Genomic DNA, 20,926 nt, shown 5'->3' with positions numbered 1-20,926 from the left:
GTTCAATATTTGGTCAAACATGGTCAATCATCGAAGTTGGGTCAATGACCGCTTGTTAGGATTAAATTAGGTTAAGTAGGGAGGTTTTGAGTGAGTTTTGGGTATAGGTTTGTGTTTTAGGGTTTTCTCGACTTTCGTGCTTTTCTATAAAATCTACCAAAGTTTAACAATGATTAGTATATACATCATTGGAATATTTAGAATAATAATGCAAAAATTATCAAGCACCAAAATACTTGCAGCCACAAATCTCTCCACAACATGTTGAAAAACTAAAAGAATAAGAAAAAGTCATACTAAATATTTTAAAATACTCTTTAATTAAAATTTTAAATCAATGGATTTTAATTATGAAATAAGATAATTCTATAAATCTACCCTTAAGCAAAGGGTAAGTTAGTGCACAACATTTTTAATATTAATTTAATAAAATTTGGTAAATCAGATGTCAATGGTGAAAAATGCTTTTTCTCTTCAAATTTGGGGTGAAGTGTAGTTTTTTCAAATCTCAAAATTTCAAAGTGACAATGACCAAAAAGTGAGGTAGTTCTGCCAAATAATATATAAAAATTTTATTTTTATTTTTATTTTTTAAATATTGAGATTATATTTCTGTAAAAGAAATTCACCTACACGATATTTTTTTTTTATTATTTTAAATAAATCCCCACAATAAGTAGTTTTCAGTTTTAGAGGGATTTATTATTATTTTAAATAAATCGCCCCAGTATTGTTTTTATCTTAAAAACAAAAAATAAAAACCCTACCTCTCTCTCTCTTCCTCTCCCTTTCCCTCTCACTAAAAAAAAAAAAAGGCAGCCAATTTTTTTCAACCCCCTACCCTGTCTCTCCCTCTCACTAAAAATACCTCTACTTTGACTAAAAAAAAAAAAATCCCTCAAACACCTCTGCTTCTCTTACCAAACCCCAAATCACAAATCTCCAAACACAAATGCCTCTCCCTTAAATGCCTCCCTCTCTAACCAAACCCAAAATCCCCATTCAAACCCAAACTCAAACACCATTCCTACATAAACCACAAATCCCAACTCTCCAAATGCAAACCCCAAGCTAGCAACCACTAGTGCACGGATTTGTCAGAATTCCCAACTGTTGCTACAACGAGTCCAACCACGCCACCTTGAGAGATTTGTTGTTGCCTATGCTGCTATCCAACACGGTGTAGGTACATTTGCTAACCCTCTCAATTCTTTAAATGATACCCATGTATTGGTTGACTTAGTCGTAGCTCTTAAAATGCAATGCTGGGTGGTTTGTTTCAATTCATATTTAGATATATAAGTTCCCTTGGGTGTTGTCTATTTAAGATGCCATCTGTATGTGGGGTGGGCCATGTGTCTTAAAATGGTGAATCTTGAAGTTGTCAAATATCTAAACCCTCACAGGGCCTTCTGAACTAAAAGTTTTATATTAATTATTATGTGAATTAGTTTAATGGCCTTATCATTCCAATACTTCCCAATTTAGACAAAAATGAACTGGTAACTAGGTATTAGATTCATATTATTTCAATATCTTCTTCTAAAAAAATTATAGATTAATAAATATTAGTTCAATATCTCATACAAATATATGAATAATTTTCTATAGATTGGTTTTTTACTTTATCATGACATAGCTGGGGCCAAATCCTGCTCTATTGACTACATAATTTTCTTACTCTGCAAAGACACTCACTTCATCAAATATATGAACAATGATAAGTTGAAGGTGATTATAAATTGAAATCCCTTAACAATCTTATTTTTTTTATTTTTTTAATCTTTCTTAGAATTTTAGTAAATGTTTAAAAACTAATTCCTTTAGTGTGTTTCTCATATAACCAGGATAAAAGTGATAGAAATCAAGAAAATCGCATGGAACATGCAGCCATCATTGTAACTATAGGTTATGTACCAATGAATAAGTGCAGAAAAGAATTGGTATGATAAAATTGACATGTTTAATTTTTATTACATTAGTTTTAACCTTGAATTGATTTCTCTTAAGATTTTCCTTTAAAATGGTAATAGGAGGAGAGTACCAGTAGCAAACCAAGTTCAATCGAATGTTTCAAGTTGATGCATAAAGGATGGTGTTGCTTTTGCCAATAGAAAAAGAAAATGAATTATATGTATGTTATTAATTTTTTTTTAAGAGTCTTATTTAATTTAAAGTTTGTATATATCTGATAAGTTATTAGTGAAAAAATGGATGCTAAGTAATGATAGTCAAACATAGAGATGTGTATTGCCTAATTTCATCTAGCCATTGTAGTAAACAATGTCAAGAGGATTCCTTGAAAGAAAATGAAGATTTTGAGCTTTGTTTGAAGATCTGTTTGAAAATATTGAGCTTATTTTATTTCGATGGGCTTTAATTCTATGCAAGAATCTACTACACAGGTATATATATAATTTTTTCAATATAATCAACATTAAATTTTTTTTGTTATTTTCTTGACGTTGTTGAAATAATTTGTAAAATTGCTCATTATAGATTTCAATTATTTGGATCACTAAATTTAGATTAAAAATATGTTATTGAAATTAGTATCTCTTTACCTATCCATGCAAAATACATGATTTGTAGTGTTTGTTATGAACATGTTATTAATGTTACTAACTAATGTGATTGTTGGTGGCAAATGTATTCTTTGGAGTTCTCAGAACTACAAGGTCATTGTTAGTAGTAAGGTTTATTTATTTATTTATTGATGATACTATTGTCAATAGTAAGGATTTTGTATTCTTTGATGTTGATAATACTATTGTCATTCGTTATGGGGATTGTTGTTGATGTTGTTAAATTAGTACGTTTTAGTTATATCTTTATTATGTATTGTAAATACAATTTGCATAGTAATAATTTTTTGTATACTTATTTAGTTTAATTAAAATATTTCAGACCAATGCTAGAGGAAGAAATCAAAATATTGACAAAAACATAGAAGATGACTCTGAGGAGGAAGATGATTCTCAGAAGGACAATGACTTAGATGATGATTGATCCTCTAATATTTATGTTTTCAAGTTTGGTGAAGAATATATAGCTTTCATGTATTAATGAACATCTGATGCTATTTTGTAGACCTTTTAATATTTTTGTTTTATTGCATTATGCAATTATTAGTTTTGGACAATTAGGGATTCGTGCTTGTTATTTGAATGGAGAAACTTTTGGGAGATTTTTGTTATCCCACAATTAAAGTATTAGAAATGATATCTCTTTTATTATTGACAGAGTTATTTTGTTGCAAATAATGTATTAATGACGTGGTGAGTAGGTTTCAATAATAGTCAAAGTTCATCAAAAAAGGTAAATGGTCACATTGATAATGTATTGATGATGACAAACCAAGTATTTTATGATGTCTTTTAGTCATTGAAAAACTACATTAATGATGACTATAGTTCATCACAAAAGTTATTTTCGACAACAAACAAAGTACTTACGACAACTTTTATTCGTCAAAACAAGGGCATTAACAATGGCCTTAGTTCGTTGTAGAAAGTATTCGGTCGTATGAATTCCTCGTATGAAGTTGCATTGTCGACGACAAACCAAGTACTGACGACAACTTTTATTCGTAAAAAAAAAGTATTAACAACGGCCTTAGTTCATCGTAGAAAGTATTTGGTCATACGACTTCCTCATATGAAGTTGTATTGTCGATGACAAATGAAATAACTACGACGGCATTTTGTCGTCGAAACTATGCATTAACGATGGCCTAAGGTCATTGCAAAAGGTATTTGGTTGTCCAACTTCCTCATATGAAGTTGAATCTACGACGGCAATTATCAAGTACTTACGATGGAGTTGTGCTGTCGAAAATGAGTGTTAGTGACGGTCTCATCGGTAATATAGTATTATCGACAAGGCTTTTTCCGACGGCTATCGACGGCCTTTTGCCGTCGGCAATACTAATCTACGATGGCTTTTTGTGTTGTTGCGACGAACTCTAGCCGTCGCTAATAGCAATTTTTTTTGTAGAATTCTAGTGAATCTTTAATGGACCTCAAGCAGTAGATGTCACTCTCTGAGCCATTGCTTATTTCAAGAATGTTTAGAAATGACAATGCACATATGTGAAGTAGAGCTATGACGAGTCTCACACTATGGGCCATTAGCATGTGAGTGTTTGTCATGAAAACTTAGATGTAGAAAGCCACGTAGGTTAAACAGAGAATTCAAAAATGGAAACAAATTCATCTTTAAGGAAATTTTAATTGGATAATACTACCTCCATCGAATACTATTTGAAAAATACAAATTTCCAAAGTCTATACTATCTATCAATAGGTAAGTAATAATTACCGTGTACAAATAGCGTGGTTGATGGGTCTAATTTCCAAGTCATGCACCATCAACTCTGGTAGAAACTCTAGAGCATAGGAAACGAAACTTGTATAATTAGCCTGTCCAATAATTGTATTAGTGCAGAGAGGAAGGAGAAAGGACTTGCAATTTAGTGGAGGCTGTCTCAATTGATTTCTTTTGTTCTTTATCCTTTCCAATTTATCTATTTAGGATGATGCAGAGCCCGTCTGGTTCTTTAATCTTGGGTGTTAAAAGGTGCTATTAAGAGTCTTAACTTTTCTCTTTTAATACAAATGAGTAAAGAGAGAGACTCACTCACTCATACACAAATCACCCTAATACACACACTTCATCACATACGGACATGGCCAAGCAAAGAAAAGAAACAAGGAGTGCTTTAAAAATAATAATAACAATGCAGCCTTCAATGTGGGTGAGTTGTGGGGCTTTTTCCTCACCAAGGAAAATCCAGATAGAATTCCTTGATTAAATTATTTTCATTACATTACTGAATATGCTTCGTTTTGATGATATTACTCAATATGCTTCATGCGAGTTGTCATTGCAAAATGAAATCATTAAATTAAACAATTCGTCATACAAACACCCTGATAATGGGCTTCAATTTTCAACATTATATCCTAATTGCAAGGTCAAGCAGCTCCAAGAACGCCCAATGGACTAGCACTGCCACAGGCTTGAGCAATCAGCTTATCATCCAATGACCTACTACAATAATATTAATATACTACAAAAAATAACTAGTATACTTTTTGGCCATAGGATTGAAACGACAAGAATGTAGATTCATTTTTTATCCTTTATAAATACAGATTTTGTATTCCCCTCCCCTTTATAACATATCATACTGATAGTAGTACCAGAGGTATACATCATACTAACTATTAAACCGATACAGATACTTTTTTTAAATGTATTGGATAAAATATTAGGTTGTACCTACATGTACCAGAGTTTTAATGAGTGTTTCAATCGATATAGATGTTTCAGCTGGAACAATAACGTAATTTAGCAATTAGATACCTTGTATTTAAGTGGGAATCATGTAAGGGTTGTGTGTTAGAGAGTGTGAAGAATTCAAGTGTGTGTGCATTCAAAAGCATTCTCGCGACTGGATCTCGTGAGTGGCTCGCAAATGTTGACTAGCCAAAATGCCACACGTGTGAAGCATGCAGGAAGCTGAAGGGTCACGACAGCTGGAACACTACAAGAAAAAAAAGGACAGTCTAACCAGTCAGTTATTTCGCAATTGGAACTCGCAACTCGTCCCAGTCGCAAAGGTGAGTTGCTAGAACCCCCTGTTATGCAAAAAAATGTTTTTTTCACATTCCATCACATACCCTACTATATATATCCTTATACCCACGAAATGTAGAGAGCTTCCAGAGAGAATTTTGAGAGAGAAACCCTAAAGAAAAACAAGATTGACTCATCCACAATCTTAGACATTTGATTCTCCAAATTCCTCTACTCTCACCCTCTCCATTGACATACCCTTGAGAGGATACTTAGCTAAATCCGTACCTCATCATACCCATATCAGTGAGAAGGATATTTGGTACTTGGGAAGCAGTTCAAAGAGGACCAATTCATTTGGTTGATGCAATGGGCTTATTGCGGGATCTGGAAAGCTAAAGAAGACACAGTTAGGCTTAACCTTGTTGGGGCAAAAAGCTTGGAGGGCTTAGGTGCATTGGGTAGATTAGGGTTGGAGGGTCTATTGCTATTTTTATATCCTAACTTTATTCTTTAGTGGATCATTTTACCGCTTGGAGGGCGGTGGAGAGGTTTTTCACCGAATTCTTCGATTTCTTCTTCAATAACACATGTCGATGTTATCTTTGTGCTTGCATCTCTCTAATCCTTACTCTTTCCTTTTAATTGCTGCTATGTTGTAATTAATTATGGTTTAGAGTTGTTTATTTATTTGGGTATTGCTTGTACTTATCTTTCCACACATCTATTGTTTGAGTTAGGGGTGTCCACGGGTCCTCATCACCCGACCAACCCGCCGAACCTGCCCGAAACCGACCGACCACCACCCGAACCGACCAATCCGACGGTCGGCGGCGGGTTGCCACCCACAGAACACGAACCCTTCGAGTCGGTTGGTGGGTTTCCTCCCCAAAAACCCGAGCCACCCGACCCAACCATCAAATCAACAACATCCGGCGACATTCAAAGGTTTTCTGACAAAAAATGACAAATACCGGCGATATTTTTGCTTTTCCGACGAAGATTTACTTGAAATCCACCAGATCTAGCGAGATCTGACAATATTTCTTCGAGATCTAGTCCAGATTCGATGGATCCGGCCAAATATCGGCCAGATCTCGCTGGATCCTGCGAAATTTCAACACCGACGGCGAAACCTGAAACCGACTGTTAAAAACCTGAAAACCGATGGACCTGAACCAGACGACCTGACCATTAATACGGGTCGATTTCGGTTTTGATTTTCACCCACCCGAGAAATTCAAGTTGGGTCCGAGTCAGGCACAAACCCGACTCGGCCCGACCCGTGGACAACCCTAGTTTAAGTATAAGCTTGTGTTGGTATTTTTGAAATTGGGGATCTAAACATTCACTAGTGTTTTATACACCAAGTGAACTTTCAAATAAAATAATTAAAAAAAATGTTATTTGAGCTAATACATTGCATTAATGTATTTATGTGAATATTTGGTCTTATAAAATTGTAGATTTAAATTATATGTTTATAAACATATAAATGTGTGTGTGTGTGTATATATATATATATATATGTATCTATGTATACGTGTACACACACACACACACACACACACACATATATATATATATATAGTGCTAACTTTGAAATAGTATTTCAATATTAAACAATGTTTTAAAAACCAGATCGGGCCGGTCAGTCCGACCGGTTCAACTGGGAATTGGGAGCTGTCTAGTCCAGTAAAAACCCTCAAAACCGGTCAAAAATTGGAAAAAACAGGTCAAAAATCGGGCTGTACCGAGAATTTTGAAAAAAAATGATTCGACTCCCGATTAGGTTTTTAAAACCATGGTATTAACCAATATAAAAAATTTTCATTTCTTTTACCAAATTGAAATAGCCTCCAATACTAAATTAACTCTCTTGCTCTATAAGCAATTGATTGCAGGCTGGACAATACCAGAAGATGTGACAGAGGCATAATTACATGAAGCTTTGGCTACTTGATGCTTGTAAGTGAGCATTATGTTTTTCATTGTTATTGCGGAGCATGAATTTCCCGGACTACAATTAAAACTCACAACCACCCCTATCGCTGAACTTCCGTTAATGTCTTGGTATGTCACATTACTAATTTTTACACTAGAAGCCTGTTAAAATGGGAAAACAAATTTGCACACATCAATTTTCTACTTATTAATGGTAGTAGTATGCAAACTCTAACCTATAAAATTAAAAAAACTAACATCAGCGATTTTAATTTATTTTTTATTTTATTATTTTGACTTTGAAAGATGTATTATTAAGCAAAAACTAAAAAAATTAAAGATTTTCTTGTTGCAAAGAAGGGGTTTAATTTGGGCCCAAAACTATTGTAGACTAAAAGTTTGGCAAAAATGGCCCATTACCATCAATTTTCAAAATAATTTGCCCAAAAACACTGTTTCCAAACTATATAGTAATATACCACTTTTTTAGGTACTCGAGCCCTATATTCAAGGAGCCCTATAGTGACGTTTTTTTAATCCACTATCGCCCCATATTCAAGGAGCCCTATAGTGGTGTTTTTAAGCCCTATAGTGACGTTTTCGGGCCAAAAAACGCCACTATAGGGCCCCTTGAACCTGTTATGGGGACTTATAAAAAATTTTTGCAGGAAAACGCCGCTATAGGGCCCAAAAACGTCACTATAGGGCTTAAAAACGCCACTATAGGGCCCCTTGAACCTGTTATGGGGACTTATAAAAAAAAATTTGCAGGAAAACGCCGCTATAGGGCCCGAAAACGTCACTATAGGGCCCCTTAACCTGGTATGGGGGCTTAAAAACGCCGCTATAGGGCCCGAAAACGTCACTATAGGGCTTAAAAACGCCACTATAGGGCCCCTTGAACCTGTTATGGGGACTTATAAAAAAAAATTTGCAGGAAAACGCCGCTATAGGGCCCGAAAACGTCACTATAGGGCCCCTTAACCTGGTATGGGGGCTTAAAAACGCCGCTATAGGGCCCGAAAACGTCACTATAGGGCTTAAAAACGCCACTATAGGGCCCCTTGAACCTGTTATGGGGACTTATAAAAAAAAATTTGCAGGAAAACGCCGCTATAGGACCCGAAAACGTCACTATAGGGCCCCTTAACCTGGTATGGGGGCTTAAAAACGCCGCTATAGGGCCCGAAAACGTCACTATAGGGCTTAAAAACGCCACTATAGGGCTCCTTGAATATGGGGCGACAGTGGATTAAAAAAACATGGTACTCGAGCTTGGCAAGCTCGAGTACCTAAAAAAGTGGTATATACCTATATAGTTTGGAAACAGTGTTTCTGGGCAAATTATTTTGAAAATTGATGGTAATGGGCCATTTTTGCCCTAAAAGTTTAGGATGCCATAATAATGGGCCTAGCTATATAATGGGTATTACTTATGAGTAGTTTCTATGGTTAAAGTAAGGGGCCATGGAAACTAAAATTTATAAGAATCTTTATTGTGTAATCTTCTTGAACATGTTTAGGATTTTTCATAAGTAAACAAATTATAGTTTAAAATTTAAACAACATTTGCATAAATATCCTTCAAAATATCGTACCTGATGAGGGCAATCTTTAGAGGGGTAGTTATTTTGATCAATTATAATGGGATTTTGGACATTCACCATATTGACATGTTGGAAAATAATGTTCCTAGCAAACCCATTGCTAGGCCTTGGTCAAGATTTAATCATCACCCCATTCTGAGTACCAGTAAAATTTGCTGTTGTAATTGTCACGTTTTGGACACCAGTCTCTTGCTGGTTTTTGCCTAAACTCCCAATGCTGCACCAACAAATTGCACCCATGACCAATTTGGCATCACACTATAATATTGTTGTTATAGTTACATAATATTCAATAGATCAAAAAATAAATAAAATTTCATTACCTGATTCCATGCCCTGGTCCACATGCTACATTCTCCATCCACATATTAATAATGGTACCAGGTCCAACTGAGATGCAATCATCACCCGTTTGCATATTAGAGTTGAGAATTGTGAAATTGGAAGAAAATTGAACATGAATGCCATTGGTGTTTATGCTATTTCTAGCGGCGATGACCCTGACACCTTGCATATTCACGTTGTTGCAGGCATTGACGACAATATGAAACATCTGGCTGTTTGTGGAGGTTAATCCACTAACCACAATGTTGTTCGAGTTGGTAAATTCCAATGTCTACTTACATACACATAAGATTAGCGAACATGGTAGGCACATTACAAATCAATATATGAGGAGGGAGCTTTCAAATATATATATATATATATATATTTATATATTAGGAGGTGCGCGCAATAAACTATATTATAGTGGGAATCTAGGGAAGAAAAGAAATAAGCCAACGAGAGTCCATAACTCTAAGTTTCATCTGAGAGGAAACCAAAAGCAATCTCTATTTGTCTTCCCTTACAATTTTCCAAAACAACGTTCTGCATACTACTTGGATTCCCCTCAAAAAACTTGGAATTTATCTCAAAAACGATCGCCTTCATATTACTAACGGAGAGGGGAATGGTGAATCCAACTCAAGAATCCGAAATGGGAATGCATGCAGTAGGAGATGGGGCGGGCATAATCTTCCAATCAAACTAATCATATAGGAAGATTACCGACTGAAAGAGACTCCACAAACAAAGATTCATGACCAGAACTGATAGAGACTCTACAAACAAAGCTTACCGACTCGACCTTAAGAAGGCTTGTATCCTTTGGATTATTGGGATCTAAGAGTATCTCTCTAAATTAACGATGAGCATGACTATATAGGGCTATTCAATTAAATATGTGGACCTTTAATGGATGGACCATCAATGCAAGGAACAAAAGCCTAAGCATGTTGTTTTGACCTTTGACATTCCCACTAATTTTTCAGCATGTTTGCTAGTACACAAAAATAAATATTACACTCCGTGTGCATTTGGAATAAGTTGAATTTTTCAGCTTATCTCCACTTTCAGCTTATTTTTACTACTATTCATGGATTCTACTACACTGTTTGATACTATTTATGGATCTCACTGTACTATTTAATACTATTCATGGGTCCCACTGTACTATTCAGCTTATTTTTTTACCTTTTTTCTATACTCTCAGCAAAAATTAAAATTTCAATTTCAACTAAATAAGTTGAAATAACCTTTTTTAACCTTTTTTTTTGTAAAAATAAACTGTTCCAAATGGACATGGATGTACATGGGATTATTCCCAGGTATCCTATATACGATTTCTTTAAAAATGGCTTATTGTGGCATTAGTGAAAAATATCAATGTGACAAAAATCCTGATTCTCATGAAAAAAAAAAAAAAACAAAGTAAGTGACAAAAGTCCCCTCCAAAACAAGGAAGACCGAAATCAGTTAATAGTTCAAACCAAAAATCAAAAGGAAAAGCACACCACTTTCCCCTAGAAAATCCTAACCAGACCCGGTTGGTTACCTAGAAAATGGAGGGAATTTATTTTAAAGACTAAAATGGAGTAAATTAATATATGAAGGACCTAAAATATCACTATGAAGTCCTCGCAAATGGGTTTGGTTGGGTCGGGTTTAGGTCAAAAACATGTCATCCTAAATGGGTTGCCAAACTGGGATGATCAGATCAGGTTACATGTTTATCTGTATTTTTTCACAAACAAAATATAAATAAAAAAATAAAAATTTCAAAAATAAAATTTCAATCATACATTTTTCTTTAGGTTTACACAATTTATTATGGCGTTAGTTAAATATTTCACATACCGTGGCTCCCAAAGGACAACTTTTGCGAGAGGACTTGCGAGCCCACATGCAAGTACCTTGCCCATCAAGAATCCCATTACCACATACTGTAAGCCCATCAATATGCTGAAACACAACCCAGTATGCTTTATTTCCAAGGACTGTATAGTCTGACGGGGCCACAAGGGTCCCAATAAGCATAACGTTAACTTTGTTGTAGCATGGTCCAATAAAAATCACTTGCCCGAGAGCGAACTTCCCTGCTGGTACATAAATAGTGGCAGGCTGTATGGAGGCACAAGCTTTTGTCCATGCACTAAGAAAAGCTTGAGCTGAGTCTTTTCCCATCTGGTTTGGCTCCATAACTCACTACATTGTATATCGTAGGATCAGCTAGCACTAAGGAAATGAACATAGAGAGAAGTGGAGGGACAAGACAAATTATGGCAGGGAATGTCATTTTGGTTTTGTTTGGATGTGAAACTAATGTGTGTTTGTGACTTTGTGTGAGTCAAAGAGAGAAGAAGTAACTTAGGGAGTTTAGTAGTCGAGGGAGTTGAAACTTGAGAGGGTATTTATAGCATTTGAATGCACATTTAGTTTTGGGAAAATGGTAAGGTCACGAATTGATGACGTCGAAAATTGTCACCAATGGGTCACACCGTACTCGCGACTCAAATCGAACCTGCACGACAGAAGCAATCAAAAGAATCCTTTAGAGAGCACCGGTGTGGTGCCGGCCAAAGGCTCTCCGACGGTCAAGTTAGAATTCTTTTGTTTTACTTAGAGCGTTAGAGTGGGTCAATTAAAGCGTACCTCGATTTCTGAGGGTGGCAGGCCTTTTATAGTGATAAAGAGTTGACTTTTCTCCTTGGTTTCCAAATCTTTTCAATGTGGGACTCTCATACAAATTCCCTTGAGCGTAGTGAGTCAAGATTTCCGTTTTCGGATCATAGGGCTTTTCTAGGCGATAGAGATTTTGGATCATGGGCCCTTACTGTGCCTGTCAGCGATGGGCCTTCAAAGCGCGTGGGATAATCCTTGCACAGGCCCAACAGTCTCAACCCGTCACTTCAGGTAGGCCCGTCATGCTCGTCAGGCAGGGCCGTCAGGCAGGGCCGTCAGGCCGTTCAGGTGGGCCCGTCATGCCCATCAGGTGGGCCCGTTAGGCCCGTCAGGTGGGCCCGTAAGTTCCGTCAGGTAGGCCTTATATCTTACCATCTTCAGTTGCCCCCTTCACCCCAATGGTCCGTCAGCTTTTAGGATAAAGGATCAATGGGGTGACGATCCAAATGTGAGGGTATGTCGGGTATTTTTATGACGGAACGAGGCTCATGAGACGGGGAGTTTTTAAGTTGTCATAACGGGTTGACGGATCAACGCAAGATAGGATGACGGTTCAAATGAGGAGTCCGTCGATCACACCAACTACAGACAGGCTGTACGAAGGTAATTAATGCTGATGACACGTGTTACAAGCTGATTGGACCTTGTCTCGGATCGAAGCGACGCTTCGACTTCCGTGCATCTCTCTTATAAATAAGGGAGTGATTCCTCTCATTTCTTCAGTTTCAGTAGAAATCAAGCTGTCAGAGCGCACCCGTCACCCTTGTCAGAGCACACCCGTCATAATCTGCTGATCCGTTCATTTACTTTAGTCGTCAACGCCATCCTTCATCACTTCGTTGGCAAAACTGGTAAGTGCTCTTCTTAAAACTTATACTTGTTTTAATTTTCCTTACAATCCACACCCGTTATAGACACATAGACCGTCAGAGTCTTAGGCTCTTGTCGTTTCATGTAGGAAATGTCTAGTGCGTCGAGTAATCAGTCAGTTATTCGTGACGGGGTGGATTACGAGGAAGTATATCCGTCCGGTCAACGAGAACAAGGTAGTCCAGATGATAGTAGTCCGTCCACCTCCTCCTCGTCCTCAACATATGAGGATCTGGAGGTGGTTGATCCAGACGAGGGACCTGGTGTTGGTGAGGATCAAGTTGTCAGATCCGTCATTGGTGCCGATGGGCTCAGGAAGTTCGTCATGCTACCGGAGTGGACGGTGAATTTCTTCACGTCCGTTATCAAGGAAAAGCACTTTAAGACATTTAGGGATAATTATCAAATTCCAGAAAATGTTACGATCCGTCTACCCTACAAATCAGAGAGGTGTTACTATGACGGGGTAGAGGGAGTCGGGGTGTATGAGCAAATGTTGAAGGCCGGACTTAGATTCCCATTGAGTTCGCTTCACCGTTTGCTCCTCCGTCAGCTGGGGTTATCCGTGAACCAGATTTCCCCTAATGCTTGGAGGGTTTTTATAGCGATGGAGGTCTTGTACGGTGCCATGTCCAACGGAGAAAAGAGGCTGACGGTTAGGGAGTTTTTCCACTACTACCGTCCGGACGAAATTGACAAATCCAGGGGAATTTATAGCTTCGTCCCCAGGAGTCCGTTGCTGAAAGTCATCTATGACACGCCGGACTCAAATAGGGATTGGAAGAGTCGGTTCTTCTTCCTAGAAGGCGACGGTTGGATGGGTCGTCCTGGGGAAACAGATTTCATGCCCGTCGACACTACTTGGGGCATATTGGATCCGTCTAGTATGGACTATCCTCCAAACTTTAACATTACTAAGTTTTTTTTTTTTTTTTTGAATATAATCTAACCGTCCTCTTTCTTCTTTTGTAGTTAGACGACGGCCCCAAATTGACCTTAAAGAGTTTGCTTTCCTTGAGAAAATTCTCTCAAAGACCAAGCCGGAGGAAAGGACTTGGGCGAAGCTGGTAACACTAAATACCATTCACTGGTATTGCGACGGACCAGAACCTACAGCGGCTGCCGTCAAGTACGAAACACAGATAAGGAGGCGTAAGTTCGTCACCCTTTACTTGAAAAAATTATGCATCTTATTTTTTGTTAATTAACTCCCCCGTCCATGTTTCAGAGATGGACGATGCTAAGAGAAGAGTCTTGATCCGGTCAAAGGCTGCAAAGAAGACTGCTGACGACGCTCCCACTGCGACGGGTCCAATCAATCCGTCTGCGAAGCGGAAGACTCAGCCCAAAGCGGACTGCCAGGCCAAGAAGGCCAAAGTGTCTTTAGATCCCGTCGTGGGACTCATGGCGGAGCCTCCGAAGACGGTCACTCCAACCAAGCACGGGGTTGGCAAGGGCTTGATGAAAGGCCCGTCGAAGGATGACGAGAAGCCGCCCGTCCTTCTTTGAGAGGATTCTAAGCATGCCTTAGAACTGATTTCCTCCATCATCTCGGCGGAGGATTATGAAGATTTAGGCAACCACTCGACGGAGGCCATGGGCGAGACGGGCCTGTTTGCAATTACACAGGTAAGATAGTCCGTCTACTACTCAAATACAACTTAAATCATCTGCCGAAGGTTTGTTTTATAACTGTGTTGTTATTTTTTAGGCAATGGTCATGATGAAGGGGCTGATGGGACGGTGCCTCAACCAAGAGACGGCCTTGGATCGTGTACGGGCCAAGGCGGAGAAGACGGAGTAAGAACTCCTCCAACTGCGAAACTGGAGACCCAAGATAGAGAAGAAGCTTGAGCTGTCGGAGAAGGCAAGGAAGAGCCTTGAACAGATGACGGAGGAAGCAAAGAAGGCTCTAGAGAGCAAGGACAAAGAGATAGCCGAGCTGAAAAATGAAGTCCGTCAGGCTAAGGACGTGGCGATTCGTGAATACCGTGACTCCGACGCCCTAATCACTGAGCTGGGCGATTCTTTCCATCAGGGCTTCATGGATGCCCTCCGTCAAGTCAAGCAAGCTTATCCAGACGTGGACCCTTCCAAGTTCAAAGTTGAAGACCCGGTTCAGTCATCCGTCGTGCCCGTTGCCTCCGAGGATACAGACGACCTCTTTGATGTCGACGACGCCGTTGGTGACGGGGCGTCTGCACCAGCGAAAGTTGATCAAGCTGAGCCTGACACGGAGACGGTTCCTCAGCCCGTCAATAATGCGGACAAGGCTCAGTAGAAGGATTTTTTTTTTTTTTTTTTTTTTTTTTTACTTTTTGGAACAATTCTCATCCGTTGTTGATGATATGTAAACATTGCCTTTTAATGGCCTATTTTGTTAAATGAATCCGTGCACCTCATTTTATATGTTTTGAATTTTGCCATTGCTTGACCTGTTTATATTCGTTCATGTATAGGTATGTTTTTGATCTTAAAAATTTATTCTTTGCAAAACCTGTGGAATGTTCCGTCCACCTTGTGGATACTACTTTATTGTCTAAAATGATCAGTCCGTCTTGTTTGCTTCATCTTATTTCCGTCCACGTCGTGGATGATCCGTCCAATGGTGGTCCGTCCATATGGTGGACTTCATTTTGTATCCGTCCATTTTATGGACTAAGTTATCTCCATTTAGTATAGTCCGTCCACCTTGCGGTGATTGTCCTTGTAGGATGATCCGTCCGTCTTGTGGACTTAAAGTGGACTTGAAGTGATCGTCCATGCAGGATGATCCGTCCATCTTGTGGACATAAAGTGATCGTCCTTGCAGGACGGTCCGTCCATCTTGTGGACTTATATTGTGTCCGTCCATCTTGTGGACTTAGGGTTATCGTCCCTGTAGGACGATCCGTTCATCTTGTGGACTTATATTGTGTCCGTCCATCTAGTGGACTTATATTTTGTGTCCGTCCATCTTGTGGACTTAAGGTTATCATCCCTGTAGGATGATCCGTCCATCTTGTGGACTTCATATTGTATCCGTCCATCTTGTGGACTTTATTTTGTATTCGTCCATCTTGTGGACTTAAGGTTATCATCCCTGTAGGATGATCCGTCCACCTTGTGGACTTAAAGTGATCGTCCCTGTAGGATAATCCGTCCATCTTGTGGACTTTATTTTGTTTCCGTTAACTTTGTGGACAATTGCAATGACATACATTCAAGTAGAAGATTAAAATTGCATCTGATTATAGAAATGCGTAAAGGAAAAGTGCCTGCCCCCTTGGGCTTAAAAAAGGCACGACAAGATTGTAGCAAAAGAGAAACAGTTAAAAGAAAAACTTATAAAAAGCTTAAACCGAAAGAAAATTGGTTGTTGTTCGCCGTGTTTCTATTACTGGTAGTATTTCCTCAAATGCTCAGCATTCCATGGATGCGGTAGCTTTTCTCCGTCTGTCGTCTCCAGGTGGTATGTTCCTTTCCTTTTCCATGACGTAACTCTATAAGGTCCTTCCCAGTTGGGGCCGAGTTTTCCCTGTGTAGAGTCTCTAGTTGCACCCATGACCTTCCGAAGTACGAGGTCTCCTACTTGGAAGTTTCTGTGTCGGACCCGGGAGTTGTAATGTCTGGAGATCCGATCCTGGTATCTAGCGATCCTTTGCTCCGCCGCCGACCTAACCTCATCTATCAGGTCCAGCTGTAGCCTCATTGATTCGTCATTCCTGCTCTCGTCATGGTTGTGAACCCTGTAACTTGTGAGCCCCACTTCTGCCGGGATGACTGCCTCGCTCCCGTATGTCAGTCGAAATGGTGTCTCTCCTGTCGGAGTCCTCGCCGTTGTCCTGTATGCCCACAGTATGCTCGGCAATTCTTCGGGCCATATGCCCTTTGCCCCCTCGAGCCGAGTCTTGATAATCTTTAACAGGGATTGGTTCGTGACTTCAACCTGGCCGTTAGCCTGAGGATGGGCGGGTGATGAGTAGTGGTTTTTTATTCCTAGCTGTGTGCAGAAATCCCGGAAGTGGCCGTTGTCGAACTGCCTCCCGTTATCTGAGACAAGGACTCTAGGAATACCAAACCTACATACTATGCTCCGCCAGACAAAACTTCTAATGTTCTTTTCTGTAATGGTGGCCAAGGCTTCCGCTTCTACCCATTTTGTGAAGTAGTCAATACCCACTACCAAGAACTTTAGCTGCCTTATCGCCGTTGAAAAAGGTCCCATGATGTCCAGTCCCCACTGAGCGAACGGCCATGGAGCCGTTATAGGGGTTAGCTCTTCAGCTGGCTGTCCGATAAAATTGCTGAACCTCTGGCATTTGTCGCATCTTTTAACGTAGGACTCAGCATCCTTCTGCATGGTCGGCCAGTAATACCCAGCTCGTAACAGTTTGTGCACTAACGACCGCGATCCAGAATGGTTCCCGCATATTCCTTCGTGTACTTCCCTCATCACGTAGTCTGCCTCTTCAACCCCGAGACATCTTAGGTAAGGACGGGAGAAACCTCTCTTGTAAAGAATGTCTTTTATCAAGACGAACCTTGCCGCTCGGACTTTTAGCTTTCTCGCTGCCCCCTTCTCTTCTGGCAATATCCCGTCCTTTAAGTATGAAGTTATCTGCGTGGTCCAGTTTCTTTCGGAGCGTATCTCCTGCATATTGTCGGGGTCTATTAGCGGAAAGATTTGAACGAAGGGAAGTACATTACCCGGTGTCATCATATGTTCTGCTGAAGCGGCTTTGGCTAGCCGATCGGCGAGCTCATTGTCTCCCCTGGGGATCTGGACGAACATTGCTTTTAACCCGTCGACTCTCGCCCTTACTTGATCAAGATATCTCTTCAACCTTTCCCCTTTGCATTCATAATCTCTGTTTACTTGATTGGTCATGACTTGAGAGTCGCAATGCACGACCACACTTTCAGCTCCGGCGGCTTTGGCTAGGTCGAGTCCTGCTGCCACCGCTTCGTATTCTGCTTCATTGTTGGTAATGGGGAAGTCGAGACGGACCATACATTCAATCTTGTCTCCTTCAGGTGACAGCAATACTATGCCGGCTCCTCCAACTCGCTTATTGGATGATCCGTCGGTGTAGATGTTCCACTGGGGGGGTTCTTCTGCCCCCTTGTCCGCGTCATGCGTAAACTCTGCTATGAAGTCGGCTACACGTGGACGGTACTTGATGTCAAACTCACTCAATTCTATTGCCCACAGCGTCAGTCGACCTGTGGCTTCAGGATTACTTAGTGCCCTTCGCAAGGGCTTGTCGGTCATTACGTTCACGGTATGGGCTTGAAAGTAGGGCTTGAGCTTGCGAGCCGCCGTGACCAACGCAAAAGAGAGTTTCTCCATAGGTTGGTATCTTTCCTCGGCACCGCGGAGCGCCTGGCTGGCGTAGTACACGGGCTGTTGTGCCCTGTCCTCCTCTCTGATTAAGGCCGCGCTGACAGCCACCGTGGAGACAGCCAAATAGAGGAAGAGTTCTTCACCTGGTCGCGAGGGGCTCAGTAGAGGTGGTGAAGATAGATAGGTTTTTAACTCCTCGAAGGCTCGCTGACACTCGTCCGTCCACTCGAATGACTTTTTCAATGTTCGAAAGAAGGGTAAACACTTGTCCGTCGCTCTCGACACGAATCTATTCAATGAAGCTACCTTGCCGTTAAGGCTCTGTACTTCCTTCACGTTTCTCGGGGGGGCCATCTCTATTATGGCTCGGATTTTGTCCGGATTAGCTTCAATCCCCCTTTGAGATACCATGAATCCTAGGAATTTGCCTGCCGTTACACCGAATGCGCACTTTCCCGGATTGAGTTTCATGTTGTAGGATCGAAGTGTGCCGAATGTTTCCTTGAGATCTTCCAAGTGGTCTTCCTCCTTCCGGCTCTTCACCAGCATGTCGTCGACATAGACTTGGACATTCCTCCCGATTTGCTGTGCGAACATCTTGTTCATTAATCTCTGGTATGTTGCCTCTGCATTCTTCAGGCCGAATGGCATTAATTTGTAACAGAAGAGTCCTTGACTGGTTACAAACGAAGTCTTCTCCTGATCGTCCTCGTGCATGCGGATCTGGTTATAACCCGAGAAAGCATCCATGAAGCTTAGCAATTGGTGTTGAGCCGTCGAGTCTACTAGGATGTCGACCCTCGGAAGGGGATAGCTATCTTTGGGGCATGCTTTGTTAAGATCGATGAAGTCCACGCACATCCTCCATTTGCCGCTCGTTTTCTTCACCATTACCACATTCGCCAGCCAATCGGGGTAGTAGACTTCCCTGATGAAGCTTGCCTCTTGGAGTTTGCGGACCTCTTCCGCTATTGCTTGGTCTCGTTCCGGGGCGAATACTCTCTTCTTTTGTCGGACGGGTGGAAACGAGGGCAACACATTCAACTTATGTACCATGACCGAGGGATCGATTCCTGGCATATCGTCATGGCTCCAGGCGAACACATCCTTATTGCTTCTCAAGAAAGCTACGAGCTCTTGACGGATTGCGGGTTTGGCAAGCGTTCCGATCTTGGTGGTTCGGTCTGGATTGGAACTGTCGAGAGTTATCTCCTCTAGCTTCTCTGTAGGTTCTGCCGTCGTTCGGTGTTCTTCTATGTTCAAGGCCTGGATCTGGTCTTCCACCTCCATCATAGCTACGTAGCATTCTCGTGCGGCAATTTGACTTCCGCGTAGCTCTCCTACCCCATACTCCGTTGGGAACTTGATCATCAGGTGGTAAGTTGATGTTGCCGCCTTCCACGAGTTGAGCGTGGGTCGTCCAATAATAGCATTGTAGGCTGACGAGCAATCGACCACCAAGAATGTTACGTCCTTGGTGATTTGTTGGGGGTAATCTCCTACTGTCACCGATAACGTGACTGCGCCCAAAGGGAATATCCTACTCCCTCCGAAACCAACGAGCGGGGCGTTTGTCGGTATTAGATGCTCCCTGTCAATCCTCATTTGTTGGAACACCGGATAATACAAGATGTCGGCCGAACTACCGTTGTCGACCAACACTCGGTGGATATTGTAGTCGCCTGCCCGCAAGGTGACGACGAGGGCATCGTCGTGTGGATGGTGTAGGCGTCTTGCATCCTCTTCCGAGAACCCGATAATGGGGCCTTCCCTTCTTGCCATCTTTGGCACTGTACCCGCCAACTGGACATTCTGTACCATCCGAAGGTATGTTTTGCGAGCCTTTTTCGACGATCCGGCCGCGGCTGTTCCTCCAATTATCATCCTTATTTCCCCTAATGGGGGCCTTGGTCGCTCGTTTTCTCGACGGGGGTGTTGTTCTTGTAGGTGTTGCTCCGTTCTCTCCTTGCTGACGAACTTCTTCAGCTTCCCTTGTCGGATAAGGGCTTCGATTTGTTGCTTCAAGTCGTAGCAATCGGCCGTGTCGTGGCCATGGTCGCGATGGAAGCGGCAATATTTGTCTCTGGACCTTTTGTTGGGATCACTCTTCAGCTTTCCCGGAAACGTCAGGGATCCTTCGTCCTTAATCTGCATTAGGACTTGGTCTATCGGAGCAATCAACGGGGTGAAACTTGTGAACCTTGCGCCCATATGTTTTGGATGTCTCTCCTCCCTTCGGTCCCCCATCCTTCCTTTCTTCCGCCCCTGGTCCTGTCGGGGATCCTCTTGTCTGTCTCTTTTCTTGGGTCTATCTTCTCGGGCTAATAGTGCGTCTTCAGCGTTCATATACTTGGTGGCCCTGTAAAGCACCTCCGACATGGTCTTTGGGTCGTTTTTGTATAGGGAAAACAAAAACTTACCCCCCTTCAGCCCGTTTGTGAACGCTGCCACTAGTATCTTGTCATCGGCTTCGTCGATCGAGAGCGCTTCTTTATTGAAGCATGATATGTAGGCCCGTAACGTCTCCTCCTCTCTCTGCTTGATGTTCATTAAACAAGCCGTGGATTTCTTATACCGATGTCCTCCGATGAAGTGC

The 20,926-nt window shown here is 41.0% G+C and overlaps 1 long non-coding RNA gene and 1 pseudogene across 1 annotated transcript; one reads left to right on the top strand and one right to left on the bottom strand.

The window, feature by feature from the left end:
- The first annotated feature begins 784 nt into the window (after nucleotides 1-784).
- Nucleotides 785-3,187, top strand: LOC126702190 (uncharacterized). Its single transcript, XR_007647676.1, has 2 exons — nucleotides 785-1,186; nucleotides 2,908-3,187. It is a non-coding gene; the product is annotated as an uncharacterized LOC126702190 (long non-coding RNA).
- Nucleotides 3,188-7,464: 4,277 nt separating this feature from the next.
- Nucleotides 7,465-20,926, bottom strand: part of LOC126702884 (polygalacturonase-like) — a 35,096-nt pseudogene continuing 21,634 nt past the window's right edge.

The sequence above is a fragment of the Quercus robur genome, chromosome 10 (genome assembly GCF_932294415.1).
Source record: "Quercus robur chromosome 10, dhQueRobu3.1, whole genome shotgun sequence".
Classification (NCBI taxonomy): domain Eukaryota; kingdom Viridiplantae; phylum Streptophyta; class Magnoliopsida; order Fagales; family Fagaceae; genus Quercus; species Quercus robur.
The sequence above is the reverse complement of the archived record's forward strand: the minus strand, read 5'-3'. Positions and strand labels throughout refer to the sequence as shown.